Source organism: Cyanistes caeruleus, chromosome 4 (genome assembly GCF_971803275.1).
Source record: "Cyanistes caeruleus chromosome 4, bCyaCae1.hap1.1, whole genome shotgun sequence".
Classification (NCBI taxonomy): domain Eukaryota; kingdom Metazoa; phylum Chordata; class Aves; order Passeriformes; family Paridae; genus Cyanistes; species Cyanistes caeruleus.
Genome location: NC_141704.1, coordinates 62,036,300 through 62,060,954, shown reverse-complemented (window position 1 = coordinate 62,060,954; position 24,655 = coordinate 62,036,300). Strand labels below are relative to the sequence as shown.

The 24,655-nt window shown below is 38.1% G+C and overlaps 1 long non-coding RNA gene across 2 annotated transcripts; it reads right to left on the bottom strand.

Moving 5' to 3' along the window:
• Window positions 1-6,598: 6,598 nt before the first annotated feature.
• LOC147653695 (uncharacterized) lies at window positions 6,599-24,348 on the bottom strand. Of its 2 annotated transcripts, XR_015285729.1 has the most exons (6): window positions 24,273-24,348; window positions 23,480-23,673; window positions 16,212-16,273; window positions 15,173-15,317; window positions 14,597-14,681; window positions 6,599-12,814 (listed from the first exon to the last, which is right to left on the bottom strand). It is a non-coding gene; the product is annotated as an uncharacterized LOC147653695 (long non-coding RNA). The 2 variants fall into 2 exon arrangements; XR_015285728.1 differs by lacking the exon at window positions 14,597-14,681 and having other exon boundaries at window positions 8,831-12,814.
• Window positions 24,349-24,655: the final 307 nt, after the last annotated feature.

Here is a 24,655-nt window from a genome sequence, read left to right as displayed (position 1 = left end):
TCACATGAGGAATGGGGAATCTCTTCCATCAATCTTCTCTTTCTGATATGCTTGTGGCGAACCAAAAGACTCAAGATTTCCAGCTATAGCTGCCATATTAAAATACAGGAAGAATGTGATGGTAAGAAAAGAACCTGTTACAACTCACACATCATCAACTTGCCTCCCAAATTGTTGTTCTGGCAAAAGAGGGACACACAGCTGTAGAACTCATTGTGCAGGTATACTCAGGATCGCAGGACAGCAAAACCTTTTGAAAATCTTTCCAATTTTCCATGAAATTTATCCAAAAGGATCTCCTCCACCTAAAAGATGAATGAACTTGTAATGCTGGTAAGAAAAAAAACCAAACAAACTGTTCCTGTAGTTTTGATAGCATTAACACATAGAAAAATGAACTAAAATGACAAATTTTACAGTTATAATGACCTGGGTTATTGCTTACAGTATTACAAACTGGAACAAGAAAGGCAGATCTCTTTACTTTATATGTTCTATTAATATATTTGTAAACCATCTAAGTTAAAACATTATATTCACCTAAAATATTTAATGTACTAATTTCAAAGGATTGTGCAACATCAGGCCCAAAACTCACCCATGAAAATACTTGTTCTGAAAACAGACTGGAAATGCTGCAGGAAATCATCCCCTCACATCTCCCTTCATAGAAGTGCTTTTGAAGAAGGCTGGAGAGGCATGTCTGTGACTGCTGAGGACACTGAGCTTTTGCTGTCTGCTCCTCCTCTCAGCCTGTAAAACAAAACCTACCAGGACTGGGTGAATTACAAGTGGCACTCAAGTCACTTAGGGCATAATTTGAAGACAATGGCTTTGCTCAAGGGAAAATAATGATGAGATCTGGCCTACTGAACCTGCTTTAGGATCTGTCTGTAGGAATAGCACTTAGATTAAAAGTGTTTTCATGCTTAAATTAGATGTATTGTTATAGAAGGCTCCAAGAAGAAACAAAACCAGGATCCTGTGTTGATAAAAAAAGAGTCTCAGCATAATTGCAGATCTGACAAAACATTATACTATGCAAAATTTCAGGTGACCTTGAAGGAGGTCAAGAAACCCTTTGGGTTTTCTTAGCTGGCTGGGGACCTAGATTAGTTCCAGGTTCTAGTTCTACCAAAATCCAGCTGGAATGGACTTGAGCAGCTGCATCAAATGTTGCTGTTGTTGGAGCCATCGAAGTAGAAAATTAGCCTGTTTCAGTTCCTAATATCCAAATATTTCAAAGCAATGCACACCATTCACAGCTGTTCAATGGAACCTTCTTTTTGTACATTTAGTATCTCTCTTGACACCTGTGTGCTCCTTTGGTATCTCTGTTATCTCTCTTGACACTTTGGTATCTTTCAAAAACACTCTCCAGAGTACATATAACAAAACTAAATATGGAGTCTGTTGGCACACTATCACAAACCTAAAAGAGAGTTGGTATTCAAAATTATTAGCAGCTTCTTTACACTAGGTAGTAGATTTGCAAACAGCAGTTTAGGTTATTTCTTGGAATAATTCAGTGAGCAAAAACTATGTATTCCTGTCAGGGAAAACAGGTTAAGTGTTGCCTGTGGGTTTCAGCAAATAACCTTTCTGTACTCTGGGTGAATGGTTCCAAAGGAAAACATAAGGCAGCTGCAAATTCAGAAGTGTCAAAGCTGTGCCCAGGGAAATACGCAATGTCTGTGTAGTACATAACATATATTTTCATAGAATCACAGAATATCCTGAGCTGGAAGGGACCCACAAGGACTATAAACTACTGTTGCTGCCCAGACACCCCAACAATCCCACCCTGTGCACCCCTGAGGTTGTTGTCCAAAAGCTCCTGGAGCTCTGGCAGCCTCGGGGCCATGACCATTCCCAAAGGAGCCCGTTCAGTGCCCGACACCCTCTAGGAGAAGAACCTTTCCCTGATATCCACCCTAACCCCCTCATGATGTTCTCTCAGGTCCATTTGAATTGATGTACATTATAAAGTATAATAGATATAAGAAGAAATTGCAAAATATCAGAAAAACAGATCTGACAACAAAAAGCTAAGAAATACTACTACTGTTTCTCTGCTGCATTCACATGGGTGAGCTGGAGATTCTGCTGGAGTTTTCAAAAACTTGTAGTAACCATGAGATTGTTTTGCAACTGATGCTTCAGAGATAGCGTCTAGAAGCTATGATTAGGATTATTTGGTTGCTAGAATTAATGTGAACCTACTAGCTTAGCTAAAAACTGCACACAGAGCATAACATCTTACAAAAACACAGTCTGGCATTTAGTCAATTATAAATGAGGCTACAATTAAAGAATTAAAAATAAACACTTACTACTGGTTCTTTTTCTTCAAAAAAGTCTTTAAATTTATGATAGTCAAGCTATCCAGTCTGCTTTGGATCAGTTAATTAACTCCTGGAAGGCTCTATTTTTCATTTGAAATACCAGGTTCTGTAAAAGCTGATGAAGGTAATTTCTTGTGGTCTTTTTGCCACAAGCATAAAAAAGAACAAACACAAAAACAATGCTGATTCCAACATGTTACTCTACACTTGCCAGATCATCCTGACCTACAATAACTGGGAGGTTGCACATGTTTCAGTAACCTGCATATTTTTTAAGATTGTTTCTTTATTTTTTTCTGAAGAAACCTGAGGAGACATAATGGGCAGAAAAAAGAAAAAGTGGAATAAAGGCTTTGGAACAATAACAGAAAAAATAAGAGTAAATAGTTCCTTCAGTGATTTGGTTTTCTTGGCTAAGTACTAGACAAATATCTTTCTGTTCATAAAATTCACCCTAAGAAAATTCTGTTTCCCTTTATTCCTCCACAGAGATCCAGGGTGGCAGTAATAATATAGAGGATGAGCAATTATTTACTTCATCAGTTGGTCTGGGAAATACTTTGAAGTTTGGCAATCAAAAAATAATGGTCTTTTGAAACTACTATCTGGTATTTGAATTTTCTTTAGAGACTTTTGTCACTGTATTAAATCATATGGAAGCAAAACTTGATAATGTACCTACCTCCTCCAGTAAATAACTTAGGGAATCTAGCACTGAAGCTACAAATACAGCTTATACTTCACAAGTAACAATTGTAGAGACTGACTAGAAACATAAAAATGAAATATCTGTTACGATAAAAAGAAATTGCATTTTGTTCAAAACTTAGCTATTATGGGAATGCTAAGATGTACTACTTCAGGATTTATTAAACATTTTCTTATTTGGTCACCTTGCAAGTTCAACTTTATTTAGTCAAAAGGATTTAGTTTTGTTGCCCAGATCATGATGTAAGTCAGTTCAGCATCAGTGATGTGACTGGGGATATACTGATCTATTCCAACAACAAAAAAAAATCATCATGTTACGCATAAATATAAACTATTTTGCATGTATTTCTTTCACAGTGGCAGCCTTCAGATGCTGGGGATTAAATAGCTCTTTCTTCTGCCTCTCTTTCCACCATCTTCAATACCTCTGCCTTTAACAACTGCATTGAGTAATGCTCCTGTTCAGTAAATGAATAAGAATCATAGTAGTAAAGTGCTTTACTGAATCATTGTCTGAATGTTGTAAACATTATTCTTATTATTATCATTATTATTTTATTATTATTATCTACTACAATATGAAACTGATTTTCTTTCCCTATAAATTGCTAAATGAATTCTTTCCCTCTGAGGTCATATATCTATATAGATAAAATACTGCGGAGCTAAAATGAACAGTTTTTTATGTAATTATATTAGAAAGGAATTGTGATACATCATCTATATAAAACCATCTAATAAAAATGCCAAGAGTGCTTCTGAAGATACGCCCAGTGCTTCCTTTGCTTGTGTCACCCAGACTGAGAGCTTTAATTTTTTCAGACTATTATTTGCTCACTCAATTTAGAAATGCATAGCCTACTAGTTAAGGAGTGCAATATGTAGCAAATCAAAGTAATAAAAAAAAATCCAGCTTGTCCACCAAAGGGATGATCACACAAGCCAGTGTGGGATGCACATATCATGACACTCCATCAATACCGACAGAAAGGTATCCCAGCGCAGCTCTGTGCAGCAGGAGGGCCATGGAACTGGCAAGGACGGTTCTTATCAGAGCTCTTCTTACAGAACTAAACACAAAAAGGAATCCACAATCTAGGAAATGCCAGATGAAGGTACTGCTGAAAATGGAGTGAGCTGTGGGACAACAGGTTCAGCACTGCCAGTGTCACACACGGTGTTACAGTCCAGCTGTTGGATGGGAAACTGCAAACACAGACCTTTTACAAACATGAGAGTGCTCTATATACCATAATATTATCTTACAATAATTGCTACACAGTTCTGACTCTCGTTAAATTTGTCTGTCACACTGATTTTATCTCTTCATCTAAAGAAATTTGCCTGTCTGTGGTTCCTCCCATGTGCTCGGGGACCAAGGAGGTGTACATCCATTGCTAAGTGCCACATCTGGATGTACACACCCATGACACCTGCCCTGCTTCTCCAAAATGCTGTATCTCAGTGTAAGATGTAGCTTCATCCTGCACATTTTAATGCTTGCCTTTAACTGAAACGTCAATCACAACCCACTGGTCTCCTTCTGCACGTGATGTTTAATTGGTGTTCATGTTCTGTAGTTTTAAGATATAATATTAAACCCACTGTATTCCTTGAAATATTTTAGAACTCTCTGAACACTAAAGTTTACCTCATGCCATGTTGCAGAACAGGAGAAAAACCAGATTTATTTTTCTGGTGAACGTGATGCATTTAAGAGCAAGAATAAGGAGGCATTCCAATACCACCTGAATTCCTTGCCCTGAGGTGAACAATCTTCTCTTAGAAGAGGCTGAGAGAAAAATTAATAATAATGCAGCTGAAAGGTTACAACTTGATACTGCAATTCCAAATTTCCAAATTTTTAGGAGATGCAACAATGGGGCTGTAAGTAATTTAAAAAATGGTATCTTATCTTCAAATGACACAAATGCCAATGTTTTAGGTGACTGAGACATCACATATTATCAACACAAGAAGTACAAAATAATTCACTTCATATAATGCAATGTAAAAAAATAATAGACACAGCAAAAATATTTTTACTTAAAAAAGCACAACTAATTTATACCAAATATTGCTCATTCAAATTATTTTCATACCTTTTGGTTTCTGCATCTCCATATATGTGGAGAAACTTTCTGAAAAGATTATAGGAGGCTAGAGAAGTTGTTTATTGCTATTTCTTTGGTGTTGAAACACTTGCATCACTATTTTTTTCTAGGATCTGAGATTTTAAGCAAATCACAAAATATTACAAGACTTACAATAGAATATCATCATTTTATAAAATATCAATCTCATTCAACATTTTAAAGTCAAATTTATAGTACAGGTAGAGGAATTATTATATTTCTAGCTTGCACATTAGAAAGCCACAATACTAGGCTGAGGTTTTGTTTCAGAATATGGATTAAAATGGTAGGGAACAGTGGCATTTTAGACTCCAGCACACTGAGAACAATCTGGAAAGGACATCAGCTGGAAGAAAAGGGAATAAGCCATTACTTGTGGGTTGGACAGTGACGTGACAAAAAATCAGAAGGCTGCTGCATGAACCTTTTAAAATCCTTTAGATAAGAACATGAATGGATGTAAGTCCTGGAACAGAAGATATTTCAGTTCAAATATACTTCTATCTCCTGAAAAAAAAAAAAAGCAAGAAGATTCCTTTTGTTGTTTCCAAGACAGGAAGAAATATCTTTATTTGGTTTATATGGGTTTTTCACAATAGCTGAAAACCTACTCACATTAATACAAAAATTATTTAAGAATAATACAGCAGCTGAGCATGAGAACGGTATTTGTTAAATGTTACTATGCACATCTTAGTGTGAATAGAAAATATGATGTCCAAGGGGACTTTTCTTGTATTGATCATGTGGGTCTGAACATTTTTCATAGCACTCCTTCTCCATTAAGTGTCAAAGCCAGTAAGCTTTGTCACATTTCCATTCACCAATAAGGCAGTCAGCTTTTCTGGGAGCTACGACACTTCATGGTACGACACAATAATAGTTGAGTCAACAAAGGGATGTCAACAGCTGCAAATGTACACACCTGGATCCCTTTTTATTGGCAGTAGCAAATACTAGAGTGTGGTGAATAACAGAACCAGGTAACAGAAACCTTCAAACAGATTTGTGGACAATAACTCATTCTCAGCTAGGTCTGTTTCTAATGAGGTCTTGCAGGGGCTGATTTTTAGCCCTGTCCTGTCATTTCATGCACACACATCCATGTGTATGTGTCTGTGTGTGTGTGTGTGTGTGAGGGTGTATAAACAGAGTAAACACATGCTTCTCCATAGATATCTATATAAATAAATAAGTACACAGATGTACAAATAACCTGAAAAAAAACCCACCAAAACTTTGAAAGATTGGGTGACCATAGATAACTGAAAAATAAGTGGAATGGTGAAACGATAAAGGGAACATTACACTAACACAGCACGAGTGGGAAGAATAAGGAAAGGACAAGATTTATAATGAAGTCCTACAATGAGAAACAGAGAAAATATGCCAGAATAGAAAGGGAAGTTTAATTACAAGCTTTATTAAGGGATTTGCAGTTCACAACATATAATCAAAGCATAAATTAATTGCTGGTATGATGTTAGACACAAGGGACTCAGGCAGTTCTTGGCTGTGGAAATGGGAGCACTTAGCAGTGCCTGAGAAGTTATATTATTTATTTTCCTCATACCAGTGTAACTTCTGTGAAAGCACCAACTCTCATTTCTGCCATAGCATTTCATGTAATGTACAGAAAAACTAGCAGGAGTTCAAAGGCAGCCACAGGGAGGCTTAAACTACTGGCCAACATGACTTGAAGTGAAATTATAGGAGGTGAAACATTTTTGGTCATCAGAGAAATTGTTACAGATTATTTAGTCCCCAAATGCACATACCTATATTAAAGGAACTTGAAAAACAGACTATGTGTTGCTTTAACAGGGAACAAACACTGGCAACCACCAGATGACTTTGAAGAAGATATGAGACAAATTCTTAGCTGTAATAGTAATTAATGGAGGCAGCACCTAAAAATAATTGCTCCTACCTCATCAAGCATAAAGAAAGCTTGCTTTAAAGAGGGAATAACATATTGGATGTATCTGAAGGACGGTGCCACTAGAGAAATGTTCATCTCCTTTAGCTGGATCTATTCTGCTAGAGGAAAAAAGAGTTTGTAATGCTTTCATGTCTCACCCTTTCACTCACTGTATTCTTCTCAGAGAAGGAAAAATAAATCACCTCATTAAGACTAGGTTGGGTAGGATTCAAAATAAGAATGCACTTGGAGGAAGCATTGCCAGGAGATATTTTTAACTGAATTTAATCAAGGGTGATCTCTGCATGGATACACATCTTTTTTTCAATAAATACGTAGCCACAGGTGACTCACAACAGGAAACATATAGGAACTTACAAATCATTTGAGAAAATGTTTGCATTTTCTCAAAGGAATTGTCTGCTTGTTTTCAAAGGTGCTCCCAAGATCCTGGAGTTTTTCTCAAAATTGTTGACACACAATTTTACTTGTGGCTTTCAGTCCAAATCTAAATTTAAAATAAAGAAAAGCATTTTTTAGAGACTTTTTTATAAAAGTACCCTACGTTCCAATAAAAATTTTGAACTGTGATCATCATCACTGTGATGCCAATGTGTGCAGCTCTCATCATTAGAGTAAGCTTGCAGAGCTTTTTTTTGTAGCCAAATATGTAAACGGAGCCTACTTATTTTCTCCTTTCCAAGTGCCTGACTGTGGAATTCATCTAACCAAATGTACGTGCCTGCACCTGAGCAAGCCACTCTCAGTTCCCTATATAGTCACTGGGGAGGAACAAGCCCTTTCTGAACAGGATTCATCTCATCCTAAAGCAGACATCTCTAACTGATGAGATGAATCTTGCCCATTGTTCCATTCCAGTGCCTATAAAACAGAGTCCAGGAGGGGCAGTTTAGGCGTATGCATTCACATTACAGATGCCTACAATGAGATAGTATTTAATGCATCTTCTCATTATTTACACATAACAGTAGAGAAACTAACTAAGGGGAATAGGATATTGTGCTGTTTTAAATGTACATTGTACACAAATTTGAAAACATCAAAAGTAACATGGAAACTATGTTAAACTATGTTAAAAACTCTGGGAACTTAACTAGTATCATATTTCATAGATAGTCACTTGAAAATCAATAAGGACCTGTCCCCACAACCCCCCAAACCATTGGCATATCTCCTATTCAGTTTCAATGGCACTGCATAAAGATCCAATGCCTAAATGCATTCCTACTTCAGATGGCTCTTTGCAGTCAGCTACATCCCTCAGGTATTATCAGAAATGTGCTGACTTCCTACTATAGTCACCTCAGAAAAGCTTTTAAAACTCCTAATGCTCCTTAAAATGGTGGCAGATGGTATTAAGAGCATTTGCTAATCCAGGATGCAAAGGACAGGACTAAAAAACTACCAGAGGTATGCAAAGCTTACAGGATCTTTTACAAAAGACCTCCTGGTTTTCGACTGCCCAGCAGTTCGCTAAACTCAGCCTAAACCATAGCAACACAAGTTAGAAGAATCACAGCATTCAAGGTTTGGTCAACTGCAACCTGACACCACAGGGTGTGGAGGAAACTTGACTTCTTCCCAGTGGTGCTGCCTGTGAGCAGCAGACACCCTACGGCTCAGGGGCTGAGCATCTTCTACTGCCCAGAGCCCAAAACAGGGGCTGGGAACGGCCAGGTACCAAAGACTCAAGATAAATGAAGACAAAGGCAGTGCTGGCATTCCAATTTCACCAGGGGAGTAATTTCATTCCCTGCAGGGAAGGGCTTTGCCAACAATACTGTTGAGGAATGGGTTATAAAATAAAAAGCTGTGGGAAGGAGAGATATTTTATGTCTGATTATTGTCTTGGATAAATGAATATGAAACAAACCGTATGAAATAACACATTATTTCTAAAATTAAGGCCAAGATACCAACAGTTATTTTGAGCCCCCAGCTGAGATCTCTTCACACTCGAAAGTCTATGGGCTGCTTGCTAAATCTCTCAAATCACACTGTAGAGAGCAATTCTGCACTGAAAATGAGCAACCAGCCAAAATTGTGTCAATCAGAGCAGCAGACCTCTCCACTTCCACCTCCTTGCTCAGTAATCCTACAGTTGCTTCTCAGATTCAGCCATGACAGCTGCCAAAATCCTAGGAGAGTTGGAGGGAGCTCAGGAAGAAACACCAGTGTGGATGTGTGAAGGTCTGGAATTTCTCATTCTGATTTGTGGTGCCATTGATCAGCCCAGAAGGTGCAGTGGTTTTGCCACACAATGCAGACTGAGGAGTGGATTGTGGAGCTCTTTCAGTGCTGCCTGTGTCTGGCCAACACAGCACATTTCTCTTGCAGATTTTATCACAGAAAGGGGATGAAATTGGTTCTTCCAGGAGCCCAGGTGGGGAGGTCAGGGAGGAACTCACCAGCATTAAGCTTTAGTTTTAGATAAAGCTGAATCAGTTGGAATAAAAACTGAGGAGGGACTTCAGAGATTTTTTTTTTTTAATTTCAAAACATTTCCTCTTTATAGTTATGAAATTGGCCTTCAGATTTCAGGCTGTGCTAGAAAGGTGATAAGTACAATATTTAGATGCTATAGGTAGAAATATTGAGGAATAGAAATATTGCTCCACTGTAGAGCCAGATAAAAATGTTCATCATTTTTTGAGGGATTATCCAGCATTTTATCTACTGTAGGAGGCCATCTAAATTATAAAAGTTATAAGAATAATTCTCATGGCTCTTTGGAAGTATGCTTATGGATACATCCAAGTTCAGAAGAGTATATTTCTAAGAGCCTGATCTTAGACTAATCAGAGACTGATTAGAGCCATAACATCATGAATACCTAGCAAAATCATCCCATACTGGTCCTTTACAAAACACTAGGAATTTTGACATTTTTAATCATCAGTGCCTTAACATCTGATACTTTTATACAAATAATAAATCAAAGAAATTAAGCATGAGGGTAACACAAAAACTACTTCCGCTGCTGAAAATTGTCTTTGTGTTTATAACTGATATTATGTTCATCAAAGTCCTGACCAACTGAGAATAGTGATTTACCCTTATCACAAATAAAAGTCTCCAATTAAAAATCCTGGCAGTGATGAGAAAAGTGTCTTAGAAGTGAGGTCCTCTGCTGGCAAACCCTTCACATTGATCATGTATGATTTGCTCCCAGCCACTGTCCAGAACACCCTTCACTCACACCTCTCAACTCAGGAAGGGACAAAATCCACAGCAAAGCTCAAAGATACAACCTCAACCCCTCCCACAAGGGAATGCTGAAAGATTTTGTGAAATTACTTCCTTCAGTTTTGCAGGCTTTTACTCAGCCTCAAGTAATGATGTTTTACTTCTAAATGAAAGAAATTCAAAGAATGGAAGTGATGGAATTCAGGGAATTCAGGACTCAGATGAGTGAAGAACATCTCAACAGAGCCTTGGATGTGCTTGTTTATGCTGCAGAGGGGACATACACAGACAAAAATGTGTGGGTGATCTGGTCCTAAACCAGGCAAGGATAAAATTGTAGCTGAAATCTCCAGGCAAAATTGATTTCACTTCAATGGGCCCTGGATTTTATATCAGGAGCCTATGAGATGTAAATACCTCAAACAACTATCAAATGCTGTTGTGTATTATTTCTCACAAACAGGTGTCTGGCAAACAAATGTCATATAAATGTGATATAAATAAAATCTTAAAAACCTTGAAATCACATCCCTAGCCCATTAATTCTGTTGTATTTATTATCAAGTACTGTTATGTTACTTCATTATTAAAATTAGATGATGAGGAAGAGCTTTTGCTGTTGTTCCATTCACCTGGTGGAGCTTTTGAATTGTATTATCTAAGAAATATCATCTAAGAGATACGGCATGCACAGGCTTGAATGTTTCTGTTTACAGCATCATTAAAATGACACTATATTTTTCAATGCTAGAATAAAGCTCCAGTGAAGAATACATGCAGAAATCTTTCCATTTTGCAACTGCCCTTAAGAGTATGATTTAAACTTACAAGTGACATTAATCAAAAAAAAAAAAAACCTTCCATAACAGCAATTTTTTACAAAGTAATAGTTGATCATTGTTACATCCCACTGTGAATGATTAGAAGCAAATCAGATTTATCTGCTGAATGCACAAAGCAATATGGTTACTGCAGATAACACTCTCATACAGCACCTGCTGCTGCAAAATGTATATCTGCACTGAGCTCTGTGCAGCTAACTAGTGCATAGGCAGAAAAGAATTCCCAAATTGTTATGTTCATGGGCAATTCCATTCTTTCTACAGGTTAAATGGATAAACTGTGAGTTATGCAATCATTAGGTCTATTCCTGATCTGGTTACTGACCTCCTCACACTGTTTGATTTGGATGCCTGGGTAAGCTTAAAGAAATATTTTGGAGTAAAAATGCTGTGTAAGAGTTAAGTTGTTCTCCCTTTCTCCTTGACTGGCCATATGCCCTCAGCACTGTTGCCAACAAGTATAAAGTCTATTCTGTCAGTTTTCTTCTCACAGCTTTTGGTTTCTGAGTACAAGAGATTAATCATGAGATATACTGGACTAGATTTAACCAAAAGCCACAAAAAAGTTTTTCATTCCTATGGTATTTTGACCTTAAAAAAGGAAAAGGTGATTTTAGGAAGCTGGTCAGTGTATGTTAGTGATCCTATTCAGGAAATCACATTTTGGAAAATGTCCTGTGGCCTAAAATCTGTCTGCTGAGATCCTTGAAGCTGGGCTGTAAAGTGTTTTCTATCTGTTTATATTTTGTACACTATTCTGCCCATAAGGTGATTTGTGTTTTGGTCATATAAAGCTGCCTGGCTGAAATAAAATAGTACATTGACTTGAATTCAATAGCTGGCATGATTTCTCAGTCTTCAAAGAAGCCTCAATAAAAGTATTTGCAATTTCAGAACATAAGTTCAAAAGCTTTTTGCCTCTTTCTGGTTTAAACTTAAATTCCCAAGTATGAAGTTGCTTTATTACAAAGCACAGAAGTGCCCCTTCAGTTGTCTCTTCCAGTGACTGACATTGAGCAGTGCAGAATGAAAGCTTTCACCGTAAGTTCATTTATTCACTTTAGTTTCATTTTTTCCTTTCTTTTCCCTGCCACACCCTCATATTTAAAATGGAGAGGCTTGTAGAACCACACTTTCACTATGCAAATATGGTGCAAACTGTCATGAAGCTGCTCCAGCAAATTTACACCATCCCACACCACTAATCATTTGAATGCAAGAAAGTAATACTTCCTTTAGGGAATTAAATACAAATTAGTGAGAAAATGGAATTAGAAAGCAGTAACTTAAAGCTTCTACTCCATTAAACTTCTGCATCTTACTGCAAGGGAAAAAAAAAATGGTTTTTTACTCTGCTGTATCAAATTTTGCATACTGTGCCATATATACAGCAACACAGGCACAAGTAAGATGAATTAATGATGGTAGTCACAGGAAGGAATAATAAAGTTATAAGACAGCAGTGTTAAAAAATGTCCCCTAAGAAAATAATATGATACGTACCTATTCATTAGCTCTTGAAAAATTTTCATTTGGCAAAGGAAATATAAAGCCATTTATGACTGACTTTGAGTAATCCAAAGACACAAATCCACTCTGACTGACATCAATTTCTCTGAAGGCTTTTTCAATGTCCTGATAGGCTGAACACAGCTGTAATGAATACAATTTATAGTGTTTTGCTTAGAAAAAAAAAGTTCATGGAGCTTTTAAAACAATGGTGCATTTTTTTACGAGACCTTTTCAAATGTTCTTTGCTGTTAGCTGATCAAATAGGTTACCCTGCCATGCTCTGATGGTCAGATGTTTAATTAATAAGCTCACTACACAACAGTATTCCAAATCACATGCTCTCAAATGACAAGTCAGACAAGTTTCTCAAATAATAACTCTGCTTCAAAATTCAGAGCTAAAAATACTTTGTGGATCAGCCTGCTTGATAACACCTATCTTAATGTAACCTCAAAGCCATTCATGGCATAAACTACTACCAAAGTTCTCATTATTAAATGGGTCATGAGCAAAATTAATACTGGGCAATGTTAGAAGATGTGGAATAATAAAAAGACATGTTGTTTAAACATATCACACATTTCTTTGGTTGGTTTTTATTTTAATTTATGGGTTGTTGCAAAGGAATTTTGTGGATATAGGTTTATTGCTTATAGGACTTGTAAAATTCCTGAAAGTTGACTTACTGCAGATTTTTAAAAGCTTTGTGAAACAATAGGAAGACTGGTCTGTTTTTCTGAAATGTTAGCTCACATTGGGCTGTTGAATACTGAGTGCATCCCTGAGGCTTTTCTCCCCCACCGTTTTTTGACAAGCACCCCATCTGCTTCTAAGCTGATTCTTGTTCATTCAAAACTGGTAAAATTCCAGGGTGAAGATACAGGATAGGGAGAGCTGAGAAAGGCCAAAATAAACATTCAGCACTGGGAGGGTTTGTAAGGTGAGGTGCACCATGCTTCCAGTCTAGGCCTTGCCCTCCCTATCAAAGATCTCACAGAGTATTCTGTGCTGAGCTGAGGAAGGGCACCACAAGGATCAAACCCTCACCTTGGCATCACTAGCACCCTGCTCCAACCATGAGAAGAATGAGAGGATGAGGAGAATGAGAAGGATGAGAAGAAAGAGGGTCAAGATGTTGAAAGTCCCTGTAGCCTTGTTTTTCCCTACTTTCCTGGATTTCCAAGGTTGAGAAAACCCATTTACAGGGCTGTATAACTGAACCTGTAGTAGAATATTCCTGATTCAGCTTCTCTTCTATTAGAGAGTCAGGATGTTCATAAAGGCAAAGTATGGAATATTGGAAAACTTTGTTTCTTTTCACCTTCCCATGAAGCAGGTAGAACACAGTTATACTTCACCATCACACTTCATGACCACCTTCTGTTAAATTCACATCTAAGGGCATGTGGAAAGGTCATTTGCCATATCTATTCCAGTTCCACTCACTCTATTCTAAGCTTGCCACCACATTTTAAGAATGTGTTTCTGCAATAGCACCTATATATGCTAATAATTTATTTCAGAAAATAATTGTCACACTGATATGAGTTGTTACTCAAAGTTGTTATGGAACTTAATCTGACAGAGTGATCTAGAAATTCACATCTTGAAACACAGTTTTGATGCACTCTCATTTTGTTTTAGCTGATGAAATTCAGAGTTCCAATACCTTTGTTTCAATGCTGTGAATCTAAGCAAGACTGAAGCACACAAAATAAAACAGAACTGCTCCTTTTCCTAACCGGCTCAAACAAGCTGGCTCCTTGTAAACTCGGACAAGGAACCCTATGCATGAAATTGGTTCATAAAAGAAGTGGGTTTAACTACCAGGCCTCAAAGCTTGGCAATTTTCTTTTCCTGTGATGCCTGGCTCAGATTTGCTCTCTGTCAAAATATTGCAAAGTATTAATGGCATTCCCTTACCCTTTCTGTGGGTGCCCTCTGAATGTAACCAGACTGCACCCTGGCATGCAACACTCAGCTGGTGGGGACTGCAGAAAAGGTTTTACTGGTGGAAAAAACAGAAAACTGTAGAAAAAAAATATTTTCTGCTTCTGCTCCTTCCATTTTATTTTCTGGTAGATTAGTGCTATTAAGGAAACTGTCTTAGCAAATTCCAGAGATTTGTCAGCTTCAAAGAAATAAAGCCGTCTAAAACTCTTCAAGATAGCTTTTGTTAACTGGATATATCTTTGTTTACAAACAGGCTAAACCAAACCTGAAACAAAACTTTCTTTGTATTTGTATTTTCTTTGTATTTCAAACTTGATCAGTAGTTCAAAATTATTCTAATTAATCTGTGCATTTGTTTTATTTTAAAACTTAATACAGTTAGCTTAAAATCTTAACAGGCAACTTCATTAGATTTAATATCAGAAGGTACCACTAAAAAATATCTCCCTCTCTTTGTCTGTATGCTTTCAGAACGATCCATCACTAAAAGAATATTTTCAGAAAGTGGAAGACAGTATCCTGAATGGCCTTTGATAACAAACATACCTGTTGAATTTTCCTTGGTCCCTTGGTTTAGGGAACATCCTGGCAAGTTTGACAGCTACAAGTCCATGGGCCCTGATGGGAAGCATCCACAAATGCTGAGGAAGCTGCTGGACACCACAGCACCACAGCAAGGCCACTCACAATCCTGGCAATCGGAGAGGTATGTGAGGACTGGAAGAGAGCAATTGTCACCCCAGTCTTCAAAATGGCAAGAAGAAAGACCCAGGGGATTACTGGAAAGTCAGCCTCCCTCAAATCCCTGCAAAGTGAGGGAGTGCCTTATTCTGGAGGACATCTCTGTGCACATGGAGGACAAGAAGATGTCAGGAGTAGCCAGCAAGGACTCACTGAAGAGAAATCATGTTTGGCCGACCTGATTGCCTTCTATGATGAAACTACCTGACTAGATGAAGGGAAGAACAGTGGATGGTGTCTACTTTGATTTCAGCAGGGCTTCTGACACTGTCTCTCACAATATCCCCCTAGGCAAACTCAGGAGGTGTGGACAGGATGAGTGGAGAGTGAGGTGGACTGAGAATTGACTGAACATTAAATCCTAGAGGATCATAAACACTTGGCACAGGGTCTGGTTGGAGGCCTGTGACCAGTGGCATCCCCCAGTATTAATTGTTTAATATATTCATTGGCACCTTAGTTGAGGGGAAGGTGGTGACACAGAGCTGGAAGGAAACAGTCCCCCTGGAGGCTGTACAGCCCTTCCCAAGGACCTCAGCAGGGTGGAGAGATGGGCAGAGGAGCTGTCTGAAATACAGAAAAGGCAGATGCAGGGTCCTGCACCTGGAGAAGGACAATCCCAGGGGTCCTGGTAGAAAACAAGCTGTCCCTGAGACAGAAGTGTGTCCTGAGGACAAGGAAGCCAATGGGATCCTGAGAACATTCAAATCCTACATAAGGTGTCACTTTCTTGACCATCTACATGAACATGAATTTTAATATATCCTCACATTTCTCTTCCAATAATTTTAGAATATTATGATATTCTTATACAAATTCCAGTGTAACTTATGGCAAGCCTTACCTATGCTCTGTAGCAAGTTGTCTGGATCTTATAGCAGGCTGGATAATTTGCAGCAGCTTCATCTGCATGAAATGGAAACCTCACTTTGCAGTTAGAACTCATTTCCACATCATATTAACTTTTACAGCTTGATTGCAGCATTTACTTTTTAGATATTTCCCTTGATTGGCAGTGAAGTTGCTGCATACGCCTCTTAGACGGGAAGGTTGTTCAGAAAACACTGCTGTGACTCAAGCTCATTATTTATGTTACTAAGCAAGGAACCTAGGAAGATGTAGTTTTCAAAATGAAAATTAGAATTCTGTCACATAAAGAGTATCCATAAATTCTACAGCTCAAATGGCACCATTAGCACATCTTGTGTATCACAGGCAACTAACTTTTCCTTGATTTTTTTGCATTTAGCCTCATAATTAGTCTCTAAATACAATAAATCTTGCATTTGATTAAACACCTTACAAAAATGTGTCTAGTTAGTCCTGATGAATTTGTTCCAAGAATTGATTGCCTTACTTTTTCATTTGAATTTATCTACTGAAGATGCTACACCATATGATGCAGACACCTCTTATACTCCCTTCTCAAAGGTTAAACAGATTGTCTGCTAACATTAAGCTCTAAAAGATTCACCACCTCTTGAATCACAATTATGGTACTTTAGGGTTTTTTTTCAGTTTTCCAACATCCTGGGAATGAGAGCAGCTGATGTGAAGCGGTGTTCTGGTTTTGACTTTCAACAATAGATGAAAATAGAACTTTTATTTCTTTAAGACTTTTTCTCAACATTTTTTGGGACATTAACCCTTTAGAGGTCCCTTAGCAGAGGCCAGGATCTTAGGGATAACCCTCTAATTGTGTCAAACATGGGGGACAGTAAGAGGCAGGGGAATTCTATTTGCAGTTTTTGGGACTACTTAAGTAATAATGAGAAGTGAACCTGGTTAACAAATTGTCAAATTCCATTTTGGACAGGAAATGAGAGCTGCACTGAACATATCCTGTTTTCTTCTCTATTATTTGGGTTCTTTGACAAAGCACAAAGGTATATTTCCCTGCTAAGGTCATCATAATTACATGATGTACATTTAATAAGCTTTTGTGGGGTGCTGAAAGACAGGAATTCACCATCACAATATTGAATTTACTTAATAAACTTGGAAAGTTATTTACTTGCCTCTAGCCTCAGTTTCCCATTTTTAACAATCAACTGTAAACAATTAAAATTTGTAATAATTATTGTAATTAGTTAATTTAATAAAAATATAATCCTAGCCTGTATGTGACAGTAAATCACACACCTGTTTCTGATGCAGGGAAAACATGGGTCTTTGCATAATTCATAGAGGACTTTTCTGCTTTTCCCCTGAAATTCCCCCCACACCTTATTTCCCCTCAAGACTTCTGTTTGTGTCTTGCTAGACAGTGAGAACTATCTGAGAATTACTTTTCAAGGAAATTTTAAAGGGATTAAAATTGTGTTAGCTGGGAGTTGTGCATATGGAAATACAGATTGAACATACAGGCAGTACTCTGGCATATGTGAAACATGGTGAAAACATAAAATAAAATGGAGAGATTCAGTTCCACTTTGAACAAACTTTTCATGCCTACAGACAAAATTAAAAGCATACTTTGAAAACATTTGTGATTGGATTATTTGGGGATGGACTTTTGGATTTTGATTTTACAATGAGAATGCCATGAGAAAGATCAGGTAAAGAGTAAATCTCAGAATCAGGAATGATACTCTGGCACATTTTTGGAGTGTCTGAAAGTCTCTCCTGATCACAGTTTACTTTTTGAATTACAAAAATAATCCCAAGCTATAACATAAAGAGATACATTCACCAGTTATCGTGGCTTACTACAAAATAGGAATGCTCTTCAGTCAAGATCCTCCATTTTTGACCCTTCCCATGGGGATTGTCTCATGAAAACTGTACCATTCCTTCCCCCAGGAACTTTCCACTGGTTCATTCCTTCAATTCTTGCTGCTTTGAATCAAATGGCTTATTATGCACCCATAAAAATCTTGGCTGGAAAGAGAACCCCATTTGATTAACAAATAGAAATACAGAAGGAACAACTATTTTAAATTTGTACTTTTGCCCTCCATTCTTAATGCTCCTGCTTCTTATACAGGATCCCATGGCTAGGCCAGGATCACCACCATGCACATCAAAAAACAAATCCCTGCAGAAGGGCATGGTACAGTTTGGACCTGTAATGAATGAAGATTAAGGTGGTTTTGGCAGCAGCCATTAAAACTGGGCCAGAGCCTTGTTTTCATGATAAGAATCAATAGAATTTTTATTGCCTTCACTTGGGAGTATGCAGAAAACATAATTAAACCCCCAAATTTTTGCTTCTAATCATGACAATAATTGGTTTGCTTTCACAGATTTATCGACCAAGAAAAGTGTTCCCAAAGAGTGGCTTTAGGCACAACTGTCTCTTCCATACTTCTCCAGTGAGAAGGAGGAAAACCAAGAAACTCTAAACTGTTGTTCTTATCTGCTTGCTCTCTGGATATACTATTATTTTTTCACTTACTAGGAAGCGTAACAAGCCCTGGGGACTTCAAATTAGCTTTTGGATGGCCTTGGTCTTCCTGACATTAAATAATTTCCATGTTTATTTCTATAATGTCTTTACTTACATAACCTAAACCATTTCACAGGTTATAATCTGAAAAAAAAACATTCCAGTACCTGTTTAAGTTTTATACCTCCATGAATTTGGACAAGTTTTCCCTAAAATCTACCTCAGTGCTGATAAGACTTCGACAAATATTGTTCTACACATTTTAAAGTCTGGGTTTACTTTAACTTCAATGTATATTCCTTAAGCAACACTTCATCTGAAATTGTATTTTTAGGTAGTAATTTTCAAAAACATTGAAGCTGCAGATTTAATAAGCATAGAAATGGCTCCTGGTTTTCTAAGTATCAAAATATGCTAATTATAAGTATCTCTATTCATTATTTTCCTACTTCCTATTTTTACACCCATATGGATACTCCTAATTGTTAAAACTGAAAAACAAACAAATGTACCCATTATACTTTTTATGAATCCAGTCCATTTTTCAAGGAAAATAAATCATTCTTTACACAAAAGTTTGCTCTGAAATTGCTGCCAAAGTAAATAACCTTGAGTTATTTGCTGCGTAACTGCCACATAAGAACATTAAAGATGCCTAGGGACAGCTTCATCTTGAGCATGTGACTTTTAAGGAAAAGCTTTTAAGTTCAATATTTAAAAATTGCTGCCATATCCTTTTTCTTCCTCTGATCTTTAAATTAAACCCAGTTATCACATATAGGAAGACCTTGGGTGGTTTCTGTTTCTATAGTTCTGGCCATTTATCTAATAAATGAAGGTTTGTATCGCCATAAATTCAGGCTATCACTGGAACGTTCAGGAAATAGGTAAGTGTGTATATATGTAGGTATGAATATTTCATGGTGGCTTTTCCCCAGAAAACTGGAGAATGAGGCAAGGCCCTGATGTGAAACCTGAATAATTCTGCTGACCATTAAGACTAATTGACCAAGCCCAACTCTGAAACCCTAAAAGTTTATTTGGTCTTAGGGAGAGTTATATTTTCCACATAATCAAGTAAATCCTTAGATTTGAGGTCCATTTAAAAAGGGTTCAGTGCATCCTAGACAAATCTGGGTTTCAGAACTCTCGTACTTCTGAGTTTTTTTCAGAATTTTTTTACCTTTTGGTAAGGCAAAACAATTGCTCTATCTCTCTAGCATTGGTCTGACTTATCTGAAAGAAATTTACTGTGAGTACAAACAGGGCTCTCTGGCTGAGTTTGTGGATCCAAAACACATCTCTAAAAATGAATATTTCCCCTATACTACATAGTATATTTCCTCAGCCCAAAAGAAATGGATGAGCTGTGCCTAAGGTCAGGATCTTGACAGAAAAACACTCTTAATAATTACAGGACTCGTGCAAAGTCCATTAAAGTTAATTAAGAGACTCGACACCATAGCTCAGAGCAACCATAACAGGATTATGGGAAAAAACAGTTGTTAATTGATCCAAGGCATATATTTGGCAGAATCTGGCTTGAATCAGAAGGAGCAACAGAGTCCAAAAAGCAGAAATCAATTCAGAAGACCACACTGTGAAGGGACAGCAGGAAGAAAGTTGGTGGCAGAACTTGGCCCAAAGACTAGGTTTGGTTTTGTCTGTTTGGGTTTTTTTTTATAACAGATCAATGCAGCAAGAAGAATTTTAAATGGATTATATTATACTATAACTCAAAACTAGAAACCTGAAGAACAGCAGGAGCACAGGCCCTATCAAAGAAGATGCATTTTCTCTGAAAGTCACAGCCACAGGCCCATGCTGTGAGAGGTGCATTGTCCTGAGGAATGTGGCAGACAATCACATCAAACACAGCCTGGCAGCCAGCTGAGCATGGGACATCCTGGAATGTCCCTGGGCACACAGCATTGAAGCAGAGGCTCTTTACATTCACAGAAACATCAACAACAGCCTCAAAAGTAGAAGAATCCAAGATTTTTGGCCTGCTGGCTTTGGAATATGGCACTCCAACCTTTTGCTTGAGGATGGGAGCTGAGTGGGAAGCAAAAACCATTAGCATTTCCTTGGTCTCCCTGCTTATCTGCTCTGGATGTGCTAAACAAACTCCTCAGAAGTCTAAGGGCTACTGATATTTGTCAAGGAATTCCAGAGATGAAAATTTGGAGAACCCAGATATTTCATCAGAATATCCAGATTTTTTGCTGTTCACACTGGATTTCCCAAGTTTTACAGCCATTACTGCTACTGTCAGCAGTACAGATTTTTGGTGCAGTCAAAAGACTCATTATAAGTTCCCAAAAAGCAAAAAAGTATTGTCCTTTATATTTTATCCTGTCCTTGAGATTTAACTGAAACTGAGCAAAACCTTCAGCACAGAAGTGAATTTGATCCACGATTTTGATGACACTTTATTCCTTTGACTTGGGCAGTAATATCCTCCTTTAAACATACTATTAACTATTAATTTGTTCTTCAAGAAGAAAATACACTTTCATTTGCTTTATGGTTCACCCATAAGAAGAAATTCAGATATAATTCAGGTATATTTAAACACCCCCAAATTTAATAGACTTCTTCTGAACTTGCTTGTGTGATTTTCCATCAGTAAGAAAATTAAATAAAGATTACATTTTATCTCTGTATTGTGTCTGGTATCCTGCTGTTTCATACAAAAGTGACTCAGGACCATTATTTTCAACTGTTAAGCTTCAGAAGTTTTTCTAATAAAATTTCATTTTACAGATTTAAATCCCCAAAATTAAAATGTGTGTTCTTCTTTATCATTCATCACTTTTGGGATGTGGCAATATTTTTATAAATTTATTACCTTTCAGTTTGGATTGCCAAACATAAGGTTTATTGCCAAATAAAGCATCTTTTTTTTTTTTTTTTTGATTGCCTGTTTTAGAATAGTATTGCTTCTGTTCTATAATTGCCTCTACCAAATAATTTAACTGGTTTTGTTGAAAACTAATTATGGAAAATATCCCAACCAGAAAAAAATACACAAAGTGAAATAGTGTAACCAGGCAATATGAAATGAGAAAAAATACTTTGGAAGTCTCTCACAATGAAATTAATACACAAATATTAAAAAAAACCAAACTGAGTAAACCCTCAAACAATAAAACACCACCCTAATTTGCTTTGTTTTCTTTTAGGTCCCTATCCACCAAAGATTACCTCAAGTGATATTTCCTGATGAATATCACAGACTCCAAAATCCACAGAAAGTCATTTGAAATCATAAGACACTATACATTCTTTGGAAACAGAGCCTGCAGGATCATGGAGTCACAGAATAGTTTGGGTTGGGCATGACTTTTAAAGCTCATCCAGTCCAATGCCCTTGTAATGAACAGGAACACCTTTGACTAAAGCAAGTTGCCCAGAGCCCATCCAACCTGACATTGAATGTATCCAAGGATGGGCATCCACCACTGTTCTGGGCAACCTGTGCCCAGAACAGTGTTTCACCATCCTCACTATGAAAAATTTCTTCTTTAAATCAAGTCTGATTGTCCTCTGTTTTAGTTTAAAACCATTTGTTCTGTTGCAACCAATCCTGCTAAAGAGTTTGTTCCCATCTTTCTTATAGGCCCCTTTAAGTACTGAAATGCTACAATAAGGACTTCCCTAGAACCTTCTTTTCTCCCGGCTGACCAACTCCAATTCTCCCAGCGTGTCTCCATGGCAGAAATGCCCGAAGTCTACTTGGTGCCCCTCACTCCGAGACATCAAAGAAGCATGGGAGGGTTTGGGTTGGAAGAGGACCTTGAAGCCCATCCCATTCCACAGACTCTGCCATGGGCAGGGACACCTTCCACTAGCCCAGGTTGCTCAGAGCCCCATCCAACCTGGCCTGGAACACTTCCAGGGATGAGGCAGCCACAGCTGCTCTGGGCAACCTGTGCCAGGGCCTCAGCACCCTCACAGGGAACAATTTCTTCCCAATATCCAATCTAACCCTGCTCTCTGTCAGTGTGAAGCCATTCCCCCTTGTCCTGTCACTCCAGGCCCTTGAAGATTGTTTCCATCCCCACAGGCACTGCAAGGCCACACTGAGGTCACCCCAAAGCCTTCTCTTCCCTAGGCTGAACAATCCCAATTGTTCCCTCAGCCTTTCCTCCCAGCAGAGCTGCTCCATCCCTCTGATGCCCTTGGTGTCCCTGCTGTGGCCTGGCTGCAGCAGCTCCCTGTCCTTTCTGTGCTGAGCCCAGGGCTGGATGCAGCCCTGCAGGGGGGGCTCAGCAGAGCAGGGCAGAGGGGCAGAATCCCCCTCCCCTGCCACCCTGGGGCTCTGGGTGCTGCCCAGCACAGGGGCATTCTGAGTTGGGGCATGTCCTGCTCTCACCCAAATATAAACAAATACAAACAAAACTAGATCAGAGCAAAAGGAGGGAATCTTCTTTAACAAATATAATATCTAAACGTAGTTCTATTTCAAGAAAAAGAAAATTTTGTTACATTTTTACAATTGAGAGTAAAAAAGGATTAAAAAAGGTTAAAAGAATGAAATTAGTAGAAAATAAAATTTTTCAAAAGCAGTGACTTATTGTACATTATTTGGTTTTTTTTTTATTTGGCACTCCCAGGTCATTCTGCCAGGGCTACTCCCTCTGCTCATCCCCACCTGGATCATGAAACATGAAGGTGATAAGAAATTTTTCCTTTTCCAAAGGCATGGTTTCGCTTCTCACCTGTTTATCAGGCTCTCTTTCTCTGTGAGAGACAGTAGCACTTGGCTCTCTCCACTTACTGATATCAGCAGGAGGGGGATCCAATTTCTTGTTCAGAAACTAACAACTTCAAATCAGCTGCAAAAGGGATGGTGTCTTAACTCCTGTAGGTGTGTCCTGCACACATACTCTGTCCTCCTGATATGTTGATTCTGCTGAATAATATTTTTTTAAAAAAATTTAATAACTCATATATCCAGTGTCAGACCAAGAAACAGAAGGAGTGAAGCAAAAAGCTGTCCTAGCATCTCTTATAAGCAGAGTAAGGAAAACTCTTTCTTCTTTTCACTACTTCTTCCTCTGGAAGAGCCTCTGGGGTTCTCACTATCTCTTCTGTGCAGCTTTCAGAGTCGACTAGGCACAAACATCGCCATGCAGACTCCCCAGCCTCATCCTGGGTTTGAGGCCAGGAACATCCACCCCCAAAGCCACTCAGTGGGACTATGGGCAAGGGCAGCCACACTTCATCTCTCCACTATCTTAACCTCCATCCTGAAACTCAAGGTGACTGGGATGAATTTAGATGCCGGGACTCATGCCTTTGGAATGAATTACCAACACATTTATTCTTGCATACTATTGCATCCGTTAGTCAGTGAAAGGCTGAAGGCTGCAACTTGCATATAGAAGATAAACTGCCAAATTACCCTGCTGCTACAGCCTGCAGCCACTGTCACTCAGAAGATCACAAAGACCTCATCATTTATTGCTATTTTTACTCTCACAGCAAAATCATGGCTGTTTCTTTACTTACTTTCAAATTCCAAGCCCTTCATCCTAAACCAGGTCATCTCAAGCTGTCTTCCTCTCTATCCATCCTGCCTGGCTGCAGCCAAAAGGTCTGCAGCACCTGATAATGTTTTCCACATTCTCTGCAATCTACAAATTACAGGTGATTCCAATGAACAGGAATACAGTACAACCTTTCCTGGCACATTAGGAAATGTTGCAGTAGCACCCCATGAGAAATGAGTATTTTTCATTTATTCAGTGTTTTAAGGCAAATTTCTCTTCAAATGCCACTAGTAAACTTCAAGACTATTTTAGGCAAAGAAATTAATTTCAGATTCATATATATTAAATGATAGGCAGCGGATGCTTTTCCTTCAATACTAAAACCTGAAAACAAAAGATCAG